The sequence below is a fragment of the Planococcus citri genome, chromosome 3 (assembly GCF_950023065.1).
Source record: "Planococcus citri chromosome 3, ihPlaCitr1.1, whole genome shotgun sequence".
Taxonomy (NCBI): domain Eukaryota; kingdom Metazoa; phylum Arthropoda; class Insecta; order Hemiptera; family Pseudococcidae; genus Planococcus; species Planococcus citri.
Genome location: NC_088679.1, coordinates 3659593 through 3674165, shown reverse-complemented (window position 1 = coordinate 3674165; position 14573 = coordinate 3659593). Strand labels below are relative to the sequence as shown.

At 32.1% G+C, this 14573-nt stretch overlaps 1 protein-coding gene and 1 long non-coding RNA gene across 2 annotated transcripts in view; one reads left to right on the top strand and one right to left on the bottom strand.

The window, feature by feature from the left end:
* Positions 1-14573, top strand: part of LOC135840888 (5-hydroxytryptamine receptor 1-like) — a 919288-nt gene that overhangs the window by 689213 nt on the left and 215502 nt on the right. The window lies entirely within an intron of this gene.
* LOC135840889 (uncharacterized) overlaps positions 7306-14573 on the bottom strand; it is a 402381-nt gene continuing 395113 nt past the window's right edge. Inside the window, exon 10 of the long non-coding RNA XR_010557795.1 lies at positions 7306-7434. This is a non-coding gene — a long non-coding RNA (uncharacterized LOC135840889). The remainder of the gene's footprint in view (positions 7435-14573) is intronic.

Genomic DNA, 14573 nt, shown 5'->3' with positions numbered 1-14573 from the left:
GACGGTTTCGGCGGTTTCGTTGACAAGATGAGCAACTCGCTTCCTTTAATGAAAAGCTACCGAGCTTGATTTTAAATTCAAATGATTTTATGGCAAATATACGCAGCGTAGAACGTAGTACTATACGCAAAAGGCAGAGGCGAAGGTGAAGACGAAGTTGTAGGTACCTATTTGAACAATTCGAGTATTCCAGTGTATCGTACCTACGAGAATACTCATCCTCTCGACGGTTTGTACAGAATTTGAAGGGCTTCGGTCTCGTCTATATACCTAGAAGAACTTGAACTGACTATATGAGCCGAAGATACGTGCACTTGTAGCATACGCTTGGGAAAGACTAAAGAGGCTCGAGTCCTTTTAAGAAATTCATGTCGTGTAAATTTTATACTTTGGTATAATTTTCAATGACGCTGACGTGAAAATGTCTTCTTCTTTTCGCTGTAACGTTCAATTTTATGCTTGTAGGTATACCTTATACGATACGAGATACCTTTAGTTTTCAAATAAGAGTACAAATACCTATATATGTATCTTGAAACCCAGAAAGGCTTTCATCGGGGTTATAGTATCGGAAAAATATTTTTAATTTCATTTCTACACGTGGGTATTAGTATCTGTAAGATATCGCTACCTACGCAGGTATTATATTAGGTACCTCTATGAGAAATTTTTATAAACTTGAGACCTGCGAGGAAAATGTTAAAAATAAACTGGAAAGGTTGAAATTTCAGCTACTTTTTTCAATGCCATCGTCTCGTCGTCTAATTTTGCTCGTGTAGGTATATAGTTGAGAAAAAAAAATTACGAATTATTAATAAATCATTTAGTGGGATATTGAAATATACGGAAGCTGAATTCGTTTCATCGATATCAAAATAAATATTTTTCATGAACAGATAAGAACCGTACGTAGGTGTACTACGGGTTGGAAAAAAATGAATGAATGAATTAGGTAATACGACAAGATTATAACACTTTGACTACAATTTTAATTACTAGCGTGTTCTGGATCGTAGCGAAGTACTGTTTCTGGGGAAAGGAGAATGGCAAAAGTCACCCAACTCGCAAAATTTCAAAAAATTTCCAGATCTTAGAAATGTAATTATTAGGGAGGTACCTACCTACTTATGCCAACAGATTTTCTTACCAGTGTTGTCCATAAATTGTTTTTTGGGAGGGACGAGGGAGGGATTTTTGAGTAGGTAGAATATTTTCTGGAATTTTTTCGAACCAAGAGGTTTCAAAAATTGTAATTCCGAAAAAAAACGAATTGGCCCGAGCGAAGTGAAGGAAAATACGATTCAAGAATTACCTGATTGAGAAAAATTGTATCATAATTTAAAAACACATAAAGCAAGAACCACCTGAACTGACATGGGCCTATGATTACCGTAAACTTATGAAAAAACTCAACAAAACTGAGCAAAATCGCGTGAAAATTGTTCGATTAAAATGTCATGAAAACATTCGAAAATTACTATAAAACTCAATGTAGGTGTAGGGTAAATGTGCCTAAGTTTGCGCACCTAATTTTCAAACAGCCACTACTTTTTTTGAAAAGCAGCTAGAATATTGAAATTTGTACAGAAGGTTCCTCAAACATTTGGCTATGATTTGCCCCAGAAATGAAATTTTTAATCGATTTAGTTTTTGATATTTTGACCAAAAACCAAAAAAAGTCAAATGCGCAAACTTAGGCATATGCCTTCCTAAGATTGCGCATTCACCTTCTCAAGACTGTGCACCAGTGAAAAACATAGAAATTCGTCAATATTGTTTAATTAATGATGAAAGCAAACAAAATGTCTCACACGAACGTGCATTTGAAACTTCTGAGTGAACCACACTGGAAATGCGCTCATATCTGGTATTTCCAGCATCACCCCCATTTCTCCCTAGCTTTTGACAAGGAGTAAACTTTATATACGTATGGGTCATCCCATGCCAAATCGGCGGATTTTTGCACGAGGGTTCTTTGATTTTTTTCAAAATCAGATCATGTGTAGAGGTCATTAAACGATGACGAATGACGCAAACCGGACATTTTTTCGATTTTTTTTGACGGAGCTGTGGCGCTTCAAAGTTCTCCAAAATGGCTGAAAATGGAAAATTTCAGTTGCGAATTGCTCCAGTTGTACGCGGTATAGAATTTTGAACTTTTTTTCAAATTGTAGTACTTTGAGAGGGTAATCGACGAATTATGTCAAAATCAGTGTTGCCACTTTCTGAAACCTAAAAAACTCGATTTGAAAACTTATAATTTAAATATAACCACGATGTCCACCAGTAAAAATTCTGAAAAAATTCTCAGTTTTAGTCCTTCTTATGTAGAATAACATATCAAAAAATTGGAGGGGCATTTGTTTTCATTTTTGAGAAAAAAAAATTACAAGTTTTATTTTCATTGCAAAAGTACCATCAGAAACCTAAAAAATGAAAATTTTTGCATTTTTGAAATATTTTATCAATGTGTAGACGAATATGTGAAAAAAATCCCCCTCACCCCGATTTGTCAACGAATTGACATTTTTCGTGCTATAATTTTATTTTAAGAGTGAAACGTATTGAAAAAATGTCGTCGCCGTTAAAAAATTGGGGTGACGGGGATTTTTTTCACACATTCGTCCACACATTGATAAAATATTTCAAAAATGCAAAAATTTTCATTTTTTAGGTTTTTGATAGTACTTTTGCAATGAAAATAAAACTTGTAATTTTTTTTTCTCAAAAATGAAAACAAATGCCCCTCCAATTTTTTGATATGTTATTCTACATAAGAAGGACTAAAACTGAGAATTTTTTCAGAATTTTTACTGGTGGACATCGTGGTTATATTTAAATTATAAGTTTTCAAATCGAGTTTTTTAGGTTTCAGAAAGTGGCAACACTGATTTTGACATAATTCGTCGATTACCCTCTCAAAGTACTACAATTTGAAAAAAAGTTCAAAATTCTATACCGCGTACAACCGGAGCAATTCGCAACTGAAATTTTCCATTTTCGGCCATTTTGGAGAACTTTGAAGCGCCACAGCTCCGTCAAAAAAAATCGAAAAAATGTCCGGTTTGCGTCATTCGTCATCGTTTGATGACCTCTACACAAGATCTGATTTTGAAAAAAATCGAAGAACCCTCGTGCAAAAATCCGCCGATTTGGCATGGAATGACCCGTATATAAGGTGCCATTTCATTCAAATAAAGTGAATTCTTAATGAAAATTTCGAAAATTATCATTATTAGTCTAGAAAAGTAGCAAAAAATAAAAATCGCAATCTTAGGCACAGGGGTGTTTTTTTAAAAAATTGAAAAATTGAAACCTAATTAAAGCAGAAAGTACTTGAAATATGTGTGCTTGTTATAATCCCCAGACAATGACGAATCTAAAAATTGCTCATTTAGATTTCTACTGCCATTTCCATAAAAATTTTCACGTGCGACTTTTATTGGAAAAGTTATCAAAAAATTTGAAAAAAAATTTTTTCGCTTGTCATTTCGCGACACTTGGTGCTACCAACACCAAAAAACGTGAAGTATGGTCATTTTGATTCTTCTTTCAAGTAAAGGCGGTATCAATGTTGTAACTCTCACTGGTTCTGAGAAATCGTTACTGCGCAATCTTAGGAAGCGCGCAAACTTAGGCACATTTACCCTAATGAGAAAATTTGAGTTAAATTCCCGCCTCTTTCTCCAAAAAAAATGTGTAAAATGTCTAAAAATCTCTGAAAGTTACAAAAAATTAATCAAAAGTTGGCAAAACTTTGCAAAACTCAAGCAAAGTACCTACCCAGAGATGCTAAGTTACCGGTAATTTATAATTGGGTAACTTACCAGTAACTTACCGGTAAGTTACTGGTAATTTAAGTAACTTATAAAGTTTCACCAAAATGGTTCAGAAGATCAGAATTGAGATGGTGGTTACCTTAAAATCATCCAAAACTCCCAACAACTAACAGAAATTTGCTAGGGACTTGAGTAGATTTCCCAATTTCCCAATTTTGCTTATTTTGGGCTAGGGCAGAACAAAAATTTCTGCCCCTCCCACTCATTCTTCAAAAAATTCCTAATCACAGCGCACCCCAACAATAATTTTCAAAAAAAAAATTAATATTGATGATTTATGATTTTCTCAATTTTTTTTCAAAATTCCTTCACATTAAAAAATGAAAAAATAAAAATGAATTTAATTAAAAACAAAACAAAAGTAAAATGCTTGATTTTGATTTTGAATTTTTGATTATTGATTTTGCTCAATTTCTGGAATTCCTTCACTTCTTTAGCAATTTTTTCACCTTGAAAAAACTTGAAAAATTTGATAAGTATTAAGTAGCTGTGGATGCAGGAACTTTTCAATTTAAAAAGTAAACTAAAATCAGTCATGAATCATTATGTGAGATTGTGAGATACTGAAATTTGAATTTCAAACCACAAGTTTTTCAGGAACTCCTCACAAGGAAAACCTAAACAGCCAAATTCAAGAACAAAATTAGGTAGGTATGGCAAAGAAATCAGAAATCACATTTTCTTCCTCAACATCAATTGTTTCTCAAGTTCAAGTTCAAACCTTCAAACCTCACAGACACAGCATTCAAATTTCAAAAAGAAAAAAAAGCACAACTTTTGAAGATTTGTAATAAGTACCTACCTATTTATTTACACATTGAAAAATTGTAACTTGTTGTATCTAGACAGCTATAGGAACACATGCGAACATCTAAAATTACCCTTGTCAACATTTCTATTGAAAATTTATAAATTACCGCGGTAACTTATGGTAATTTATGTCATGGTAACTTACCGGTAACTTACCGGTAAGTTCTCGGGTAAGTTACCGCGGTAAGTTTCCATGCATCTCTGTACCTACCTATTTTACAAAACTAAAATAATCTTTAAAAAATCTCTGCATAGGGTAAATGTGCCTAAGTTTGCGCGCTTCCTAAGATTGCGCAGTAACGATTTCTCAGAACCAGTGAAAGTTACAACATTGATACCACCGTTACTTGAAAGACGAATCAAAATGACCACACTTAACGCTTTTTGGTGATGGTAGCACCAAAAGTTGCCAACTGACAAGCGAAAAACTTTTTTTTCAAATTTTTTTATAACTTTTCCAATAAAAGTCGTACTGTCAAACCCCCTAATTTCGGACACCTTTTTCACGTTTTTCGTAAAAGGCTTTAAAACGAGCGATTCAACTTGGTGTTTGTCTTCACATTCTCATAGAATGTCACCGTGTGAACAGTTTTTGAGCATCAATTTATTAATTTTACGTGATTTTGTTTGTTTAATTTGAATTTGAAAAGTGTCCGAAATTAGGGTACCTTGGATCTAATTTCGGACACTTTTTCTTTAATGTGGAAACTCGAAAATTTTAGTTGAAAAAGAAATTATTTACCCCTGAAAAACGACTCCGATCAAAAACAGCTCGAATCATGATGTGAAATGTAGAAAAAAAAGATTTTTCAAGGAAATGTTCAGCACTCTCATTATACACTTTCTTGTTAGAAAAATAAGTTGGTAACATTGAACAATTTCTTATCAAACTCCTTGTTGATGATTTTACGGCTCAGATCTTTTACTTTTCAGTATGGTTTTTAGGAAAATGAGTGAAATAATAGTGCAATTCTTCATCAAAACTAAAAACACTTGAAAAAAATACCGTTGAACTCGAAAAATACACATTTGCAAGTGCATCAGTGTTACCCTTCCAAACTCAGTAATGCGTGATCCAAAGTGTCCGAAATAATGATCCGTTTCGCGACTTTTTCAGTTTTTAGGATTTAAATACTAGAAACAAAACGTGAAATTTGAGGAATGAATTTTATTTTTAATTACCAGTGACTTCTTGATATTTTAGAGCGATTTTCATGGTTATGAAAGCATTTGGATAGATCCTGTGAATAACTTTTTCCTCACTCTTCATATGAAGCGCTTTTTGAAGTCCATTTTAATGATTAAAGAAATAGCGTAAAATGAAAATTCTTACATCAGGGAGATTGTCCGTGATCTAAACTAATAGAAGAAGTGTTCACTTTTACTTGTACCCTTAGTTCTTATCAATAAAATAGCAAAAACATCAAGTGTCCGAAATTACGTACCCTGTCCGAAATTAGGGGGTTTGACAGTACGCGACAATTTTTATGGAAATGGCAGTAGAAATCTAAATAAGCTATTTTTAGATTCGTCATTGTCTGGGGATTATAACAAGCACATATTTCAGGTGTTTTCTGCTTTAATTAGGTTTCAATTTTTCAATTTTTTAAAAAAGCACCCCTGTGCCTAAGATTGCGATTTTTATTTTTTGCTACGTTTATAGACTAATAATGATACTTTTCGAAATGTTCATTAAGAATTCAAATTATTTGAGTGAAATGACACCTTCTATACGTGTATCGAGTTTACTCCTTGTCAAAATCTAGGTAGAAATGGGTGTAATGCTGGAAATACCAGATACGAGCGCATTTCCAGTGTGGTTCACTCAGAAGTTTCAAATGCACGTTCTTGTGTGACATTTTGTTTGCTTTCATCATTAATTAAGCAATATTGACGAATTTCTATGTTTTTCACTGGTGCACAATCTTGGGAAGGTGAATGCGCAATCTTAGGAAGGCATATTCTTAAGTTTGCGCATTTGACATTCTTTGGTTTTTGGTCAAAATATCAAAAACTAAATTGATTAAAAATTTTATTTCTGGGGCAAATCATAGCCAAATGTTTGAAGAACATTCTGTACAAATTTCAATATTCTGGCTCCTTTTCATAAAAAGTAGTGACTGTTTGAAAATTAGGTGCGCAAACTTAGGCACATTTACCCTATTTCGTAAAAAAAAATGAAAAGTCAACAAAATGAACCAAAACTTTACAAAAAACTTCAAAGTTTATTTCTGCAAAAAACACATCTGCTTAAAGCGTTTTAAAAACTTGAAGTAGGAATCAAAAATTGGGCTATTAAAAACTCCCCTCGCCCCTCCATAAAAAAAGAAATGAAAAATTAACAAAATTGAGAAAAAATGTCCAAATCTGTGTTTCAAATAACCTGACATAAGGTGTAATAATCTAGTAATTATAAACACCAAAAAAAAAAAAAATGTACGCATTGTGGCAACAAAAAGTTCCAAAACATTAAAAAAAACCATTGAAAGTTACAAAAAATTGATCAAACTGTCAAACAGGAATGAAATTTTTGTAAAAAATGTATGCAACTCGTTCTAAAAACTTTGGATGTTTATATGCAAATTATTGTAGCATTAATGAACTGATTTAACCATGAGAATAAAAATTCGAAAAAAAAAATGCTTACTTATAGAAATGTCCACCATACAGATATATGAAATTGGCAAAACGATCCAAGTATGCTATTCAAAGGACAGTACAATTTCAAGCCAGCTGGACTTCCCATCAACCATTCTACTGTATTTTTAAGACAAGTGACGATGAACTATGGATGAAAAAGAGAAAAGTACAATAATTTAGCTTGATTCAGAAAAAAAAAGGTGCAGCAATGTAAAAAATAATCATATGTTGGGAAAAAAATTGATCAAAGATTGCTACGAGTATAATAGGTCTAAAAACTAAAAAACTAAAAAAAAAGTAATAATACCTACTTAAGTATAAAAATAACAGAAAATTTTGAAAAATTGATGAAAAAACAGCTGAATTGTACATACAAAAAATGACAAGTTTATTCCGAAGGGTAGTGAAAACATTTGAAAATTTCCAAAACCTAGTTTATTGAACCAAAATTCATCCAAACAAAAAAAATACTTACATGAAATATTGAACAGCTTTCCAAATTACAAAAAATTGATCAAATATCATCATAATAGAATAAAATTTTGTAAAACTTGAGAAAAGTATTTCAAAAACTCGAAAATTGGGATTAAAAATTACTGAAAACTTTAGAAAAATGATCAAAACTCGACAAAAATTGAGCAAAACTTTGCAAAAATTACATATACCTAAAGCTACTTGAAATTTTGTCAATGTGCCATGAAGAAAAATAATATGAAAACTACTAAAATCCAATGAGGTGGCCAAATTTAAGTTCATTTCAACAAAAACAAAAAAAAAAAAAGAAAGAAAGAAAAGAAAGTAAAAAAAGAAAACTAACATAAGTAATACATTAGAATGACTAATAGTTACCTATTGTTGAAAATGGAATCAGATTTTGAAAAAAAATCATGAAAATTTAGTAAAATTGAGCAAAAATTTTGAAAAAAATCTATAACAAAATAATGTTAAAACGACTTGAAAATACTTACCTATAGCTGAAGATTCTCGAAACTTGAATAAATTACTGAAGTCGTGAAAAATGTATTAAATATCAAAGAATATGGTTGAAAATTACTAAAAATGTATCAAGCAGACATAACGTAAAGTATACATAATTGAGAATGGTAGAATGAAACTCACCCCCCCCACCCCTTCCCACGCTCATCACATCTAAACATTTTAGGCACTTTCAGGGTTTTTTATGTATTTTTGAAAAATTGAAGCAACAAAAATAAATGTGAACCAGAGCGAATAATTATCTTATTTTTTCAGGAATTTCAAATTGTTCTAGAAGAGCGCAAACGATATTCCTGCACTTTCCCCCCTTCTCCTAGATCCATTATTCAAAACGTTGGGTACCTAAAGTTTTCTGAAAAAGTGTAAATTGAAAAAATGAACGTAAAACTGAAATTTTTGAAAATTAAATTGAAAACAAAACGGAAAATGAAGTGGAAAATTTTGAAAATAAAATCGAAATCTGGCAATAAAAAATTAAAAACCGAAAACAAAATTGAAAATTCTGAACGAAGACTGAAAACATAGCATAAACATAAAAACGCTAAGAATGCCATCAAAACTTGAAAATTAAATCAAAAACTTGGAAAATGAATTCGAAAACTAAAACTGAAATTCAATACTGAACGTGAAACTGTATAACAGTGTGAAAATCAACACGAAAATTTTAAGAATGAAATTTGAAAAATGAATAAGGTACTACATGAAATAGAACAGTCCAAAAATGAAAACGAAAACTTGAGAATAAGTTTAAAAACCGAGAGTAAAATTCAAAATTCTAAACGTGAAATGTAAACATCTTAACATTAAGTGGAAATATTCTCAAAATATGAAGTGTCGGTCTCCAAAAATAAAATCAAAATTAAACTAAAAATGAAATTAGAAATTCTGAAAATTTGATTGAAAAATGAAAGTAAATCAACAATTGAAAAAGAAATCAAAAATCGAAAATACGAAAATTTCAAAAATTAGATTAAAAGCTAAAAATAATAAAATTAAATAAGACGCCAGTAAAACTAAAAAGAACTCTTAAAATAAAATCAAACATCGAACATGAAAATTAGGTCAAAAATTGAAAATTAAAACAAAAACTAAATATGATGCATATGATTTTATCAAAAATTGAAAATGAACTTGAAAATTCTAAAAATGATACGGAAACATGAAAATAAAATCAAAAACTGAAAATCACTGTACGCTGAAAATTTCTGAAAACCAGATCAAAAACCGATAATTTAATGGAAAATTCTGATTCTGAAAATAAAACCATAAACCAATTTAAAAAGAAAATGAAAATATAAATTTAATTTTGCTCGTGTTTCGATGCACTCTTTCGTCGTCGAACATTCATTTGAACTCATATTTTACTTTAAATACAGCATTTTCCCCTTCAATTTTCAATATAGGCAACACGTTTGCCTAATAGTTTGTGCAAGTTGCATTCTATTAAGTCCACAAAATTCATCTAATTTGGTAACTTGTACCCCAAAACACCTTTTCCCTCCTCTCGTAGCCTTGATAATGAAAATACCAAATACCAGAAATTGACAAACTGCGTGATCTTTCAACCCAAAATTTAAAAAAAAAAATCACATCTCCCTTCCATTATTTTCATCGAGTCAAAAGGAGGAGTCGCGATAAGACAATTTTTTGGCACCAGCTAGTTATCGACTCAACCACTTTTAAAATGTTGTAATAAATGTCTCAAATACGAATCCGTGGTAGGTTAACCCAAAATGACCATTTTTTGGGCTCCAGGGGTTCCCAAAGTTGCGAATAAAAAATATTTTTAGGAACCGCTGAGTATTATTTTCAAAAACTTTTTCAGCATAAAATCTCTGTTTGAACCAAATAAACGTTATGCGAGGTAATTTTCTTACTTTCGACCCTCGGGGGCAAAAATTGAGGGGTTTCAATTTTTTGAAAACTTTGGAACCACCATTTTAGACCTACCCCTTCGAACCCCGCTGAAAAACTTTTTACAGTCTATCAGTATCTGAAAGACCTCCATCCTACCAAATTTTGAGCTCAATAAAAGTTTTCGTTGGTACTCAAAAATCCAATTTTCCAATTTTTCGTAATTTTGATATTTTGGGAACCCCTGGAAAAAGTAGAAACCTGCGATTTGGGCCAAACGTAACGTTCTGAGGTATATGTACGTATATTCAATAATCTGGATGAAAAAGTTGAATTAAGTTCCCTGTATATTCGTAATTTTTGAACTTTTTTTTTAGAGCCCCCCCACTTTAGGCACCCCTAAAAAAGGCGTTTAAGCATATTTTTTCAAATAAATTGAAGAATTCACGTTTGAAACACGCTAGCAAGTGCTCGATAATTTTTCATTTGATTTTTTAACATTGAGTGGAAATATTCTCAAAATAAAGTGTAAGTCTCCAAAAATAAAATCAAAAACTAATAATGAAATTAAAAATTCTGAAAATTTTGATTGAAAAATGAAAGTAAATAAACAGTTAAAAAAAAAGAAATCGAAAACAGAAAGTAAGTATAGGTAGGTACACATCAAAAACCGAAAATAAAATCGAAAATTCCAAAAATCAGATCAGAAGCTAAAAATAATAATATTAAATAAAGCGCCAGTAAAACTGAAAATAACTCTTAAAATAAAATCGAAAATCGAATATGAAAATTAGGCGAAAAATTGAAAATGAATTTGAAAATCCTGAAAATACTCGTATAATCAAAAATTGAAAATCACTGTAGGTACGTTGAAAATTTCTAAAAACCAGATCAAAAACCGAAAATGAGATGGAAAATTCTGAAAATGAGATCAAACTATAGGTACAAGTAATAAAGAAGGTAAAACTAAAAACTCTCAAAATATTATCAAAAACCGAAAATGAAACCGAAAATTCTGAAAATAAAATCATAAACCAATTTAAAAAGAAAATACTTAGGTATAAATTTAATTTTGTTCGTGTTTCGATGTACTCTTTTCAATGTCTAAAATTTATTTGAACTCATATTTTACTTAAATACATCATTTCCCCCTTCAATTTTCGAAATAGGCAAAACATTTGAAGAGTGATATTCCAAAACCCCGCTTTGTCCATTTTTATCAAAGTTGAGTTTTCAGTGGTACCTGGTAGATGAAGTATTAACTCACATTCCTACATCATCAACCTACCAAAATGAGGTGTTAAACTCACCTAAATAGCCAATTCACTAAAAATTTAAAAAAAAATAATGTTCCAAAACGCGCTTTGTCCATTTTTATTGAAATTTTTTTCAGCAGTATTTGGTGGATGAAATGTATACCTACACTCCTACATCATAATTCCACCCAAATAAAGTGTTAAACTCGCCTAAAAAGCCAATTTACCCGTTTAAAGGGAAACTGTTTTTCCTCTCTCCTGAAAAGTTGTGAAAATGGACAAAGCGAGTTTTGGAATATCACTCTTCATTTGTTGTACAGTTTGTGCAAGTTGCATTTGATTAAATCCGGGTCATTCCACGTCAATTGGACCAAGAAGTGGTAGGGGGGTTCGGCGATTTTTTTGAAATTTTTCCTGTGGAAAGACCATTTAAAGGGATGACCTATGGCGCAAATCGCAGCCCTCTAACCCATTTTTAAAGGCAGCCAGGGGGTGTCAAAGTTTTTAGTGAACCTAAAATATCACCCATTTCAGTAGTGGATTACTAGATAACCGCGATATCTACCAAAATGGAACTTTTTCCCATAGTTAGGGGTTTTGAAAGGCTTTTTGGTGATATCATAAAAATCAGTGTTGCCACTTTTTTTCGTACAAAAAACTAGCTCAAAAAGTTTCAAAACGTAGTTTTCATATTGTTCCAACTTTCAAAAATTTTGAAAAAATTATATTATGGACAACTTTATATGCTGAACAACATATTAAAAAATTGGGATGGTAACATGTCGCGAAGTCGATTTTAAAAAATTTAAAGTCTGCGAAAAAATGCGATTTTTTGATTTGAAACATGAAAAAAAGTTTTGATTGGTGAAGTTGACCCATTTGACACCTGTTTTTGCGTATCTGTTGAAAAAGTTGGAAAACCCCTTTTGTTCGATGAAATGAACTCCTCACAAAAAAAAATCAAAATTCGAAAAGACTCAAAAAATGAACGAATTTTTATTTTTTTGTTGTGAGTGTAATTTTTATCAACTTTTTCATGAAATATGTCAGAAAGAGGTCAAAATAAGACAACTCAATAAATTTAAACTTTTTTCAATGTTTGAAATTGAAAATTGAATTTTTTCGAATTTTGATTTTTTTGTGAGTAGTTCATTTCATCGAGTAGGTAAAAGGGGTGTTTCAACTTTTTCAACAGATATCTACCTACGTAAAAATAGGGGTCAAATGGGTCAACTTCACCAATCAAAACACTTTTTTTCATGTTTCAAATCAAAAAACTGCATTTTTTTCGCAAACTTTAAATTTTTTCAAATCTTCTTTACAACATGTTACCATCCTGGTTTTTCAATATGTTGTTCAGCATAAAAAGTTGTCCATAATATAATTTTTTCAGAATTTTTGAGAGTCGGAACGATATGAAAACTACGTTTTGAAACTTTTTGAGCTAGTTTTTTGTACGAAAAAAAGTGGCAACACTGATTTTTATGATATCACCAAAAAGTCTTTCAAAACCCCTAACTATGGGAAAAAGTTCCATTTTGGTAGGTATCGCGGTTATCGAGTAATCCACTGCTAAAATGGATGATATTTTAGGTTCACTGAAAACTTTGACACCCCCTGGCTGCCTTTAAAAATGGGCTAGAGGGCTGCGATTTGCGCCATAGGTCATCCCTTCGAAACGTCTTTCCACAGGAAAAATTTCAAAAAAATCGCTGAACCCCCCTACCACTTCTTGGTCCAATTGACGTGGAATGACCCATCCACAAAATTTCTAATTTGGTAATTCGTACCCCAAAACACCCTTTCATCGCTCCTCGTAGCCTTGATAATGAAAATACCAAATACCAGAAATTGACAAACTGTGATCTTTCAACCCAAAATTTTAAAAAAAATCACATCTCCCTTCCTAATTATTTTCATCCAGTCAAAATTTTTAGCAAAATTACATACCTATCTTTTGTAAAATGGTCTTCGTTAGAAAAATATTTTCATAAAACCCACCTAATTTTTCAATCTTACACATTACTTTTGCTGAGATCTTCCTGAGCTATTTTCCTCCTCCCTCGTCCCCCTTTCCAGTTTATCTCAACAGGTTTCCATCACAATATTGTGTTCTATAGGTACCCAGGTTTACTCAAAACTCGAACAGATAGCAGTACATCGCATCACATGACACGCGAAGCAGAAAAAAAACCATTTTAAATAGCTCAATTTACACGTGTGGCTCTACAAGTACATTCAGGGTGCGTTCACGTTCGCTTGAATTATTAATACCGGTCTTTTTTTCTCACCAGCCACGTCGCGTCGTAGACATAGCCTTTTTTTTCTTTTTTAAACAAATGAAAATTCAGAGAGTGAGTATACCTACGCTTTAAAAACCATACGTCATCGAGGTGTCGGGGGTACCGGTATAGAAAAAAAAAAAAAAAGGTAAAGAAAAACAACCATGAAGCAAACAGGAAGAAGAAAATAAGGCTAGAGTCGAGGTGGTCAATGGCGCGGGCGTAGACAACCCCGGAGTAGTTTTTCAATTACTAATAAGCGCTTGATTTATCGCCCTAATCAAGTATAATTGATTAGGCCGGTAATTATCGTTTACCTGGAGTTAGACACCGCGAGCCTATAACCATAATAGATACCTACGATGAGGGGGTATTGATTTTTTTTTTCACTCTCACACTTATAAAGCTACACATTAATCGAGCCTCATATTAATTGTCAAAATGTACGCGAGGGTCACTATGCTTAATATGCTACATACTATAGGTAGACAATTTATTAGATACGAGAGTGACAAATTCGATGGTATTCTCGAGGTCTAGCTGTATTACTGTTGCCCTATATATTGCCCATAGAGATAGGGCTACCACCATTTTTTTTAACGCTTCTTTTTGTCGCGGACGCAACAAAAAGAGATAAATTTGTTTTTGATTCGTGCGTCAAGCACACAGGTGAATTTGCACAGGGTCACAAATGCCACGTTGACCACATCGAGTACTCGTACTATACGCTGGATACACTTATAAAAGGTTCGCGAATATGGTTTACGTGTTCGTATATTTTTTTCAAAATATATTTTTCCAACAGACAGGTATAACCAGGTAGGTATATTTAAGGGTAATTTTTCAAGTACCCCGTTCATCGTATAGTACATTCGTAGAGCATGCCCAAGTATCCA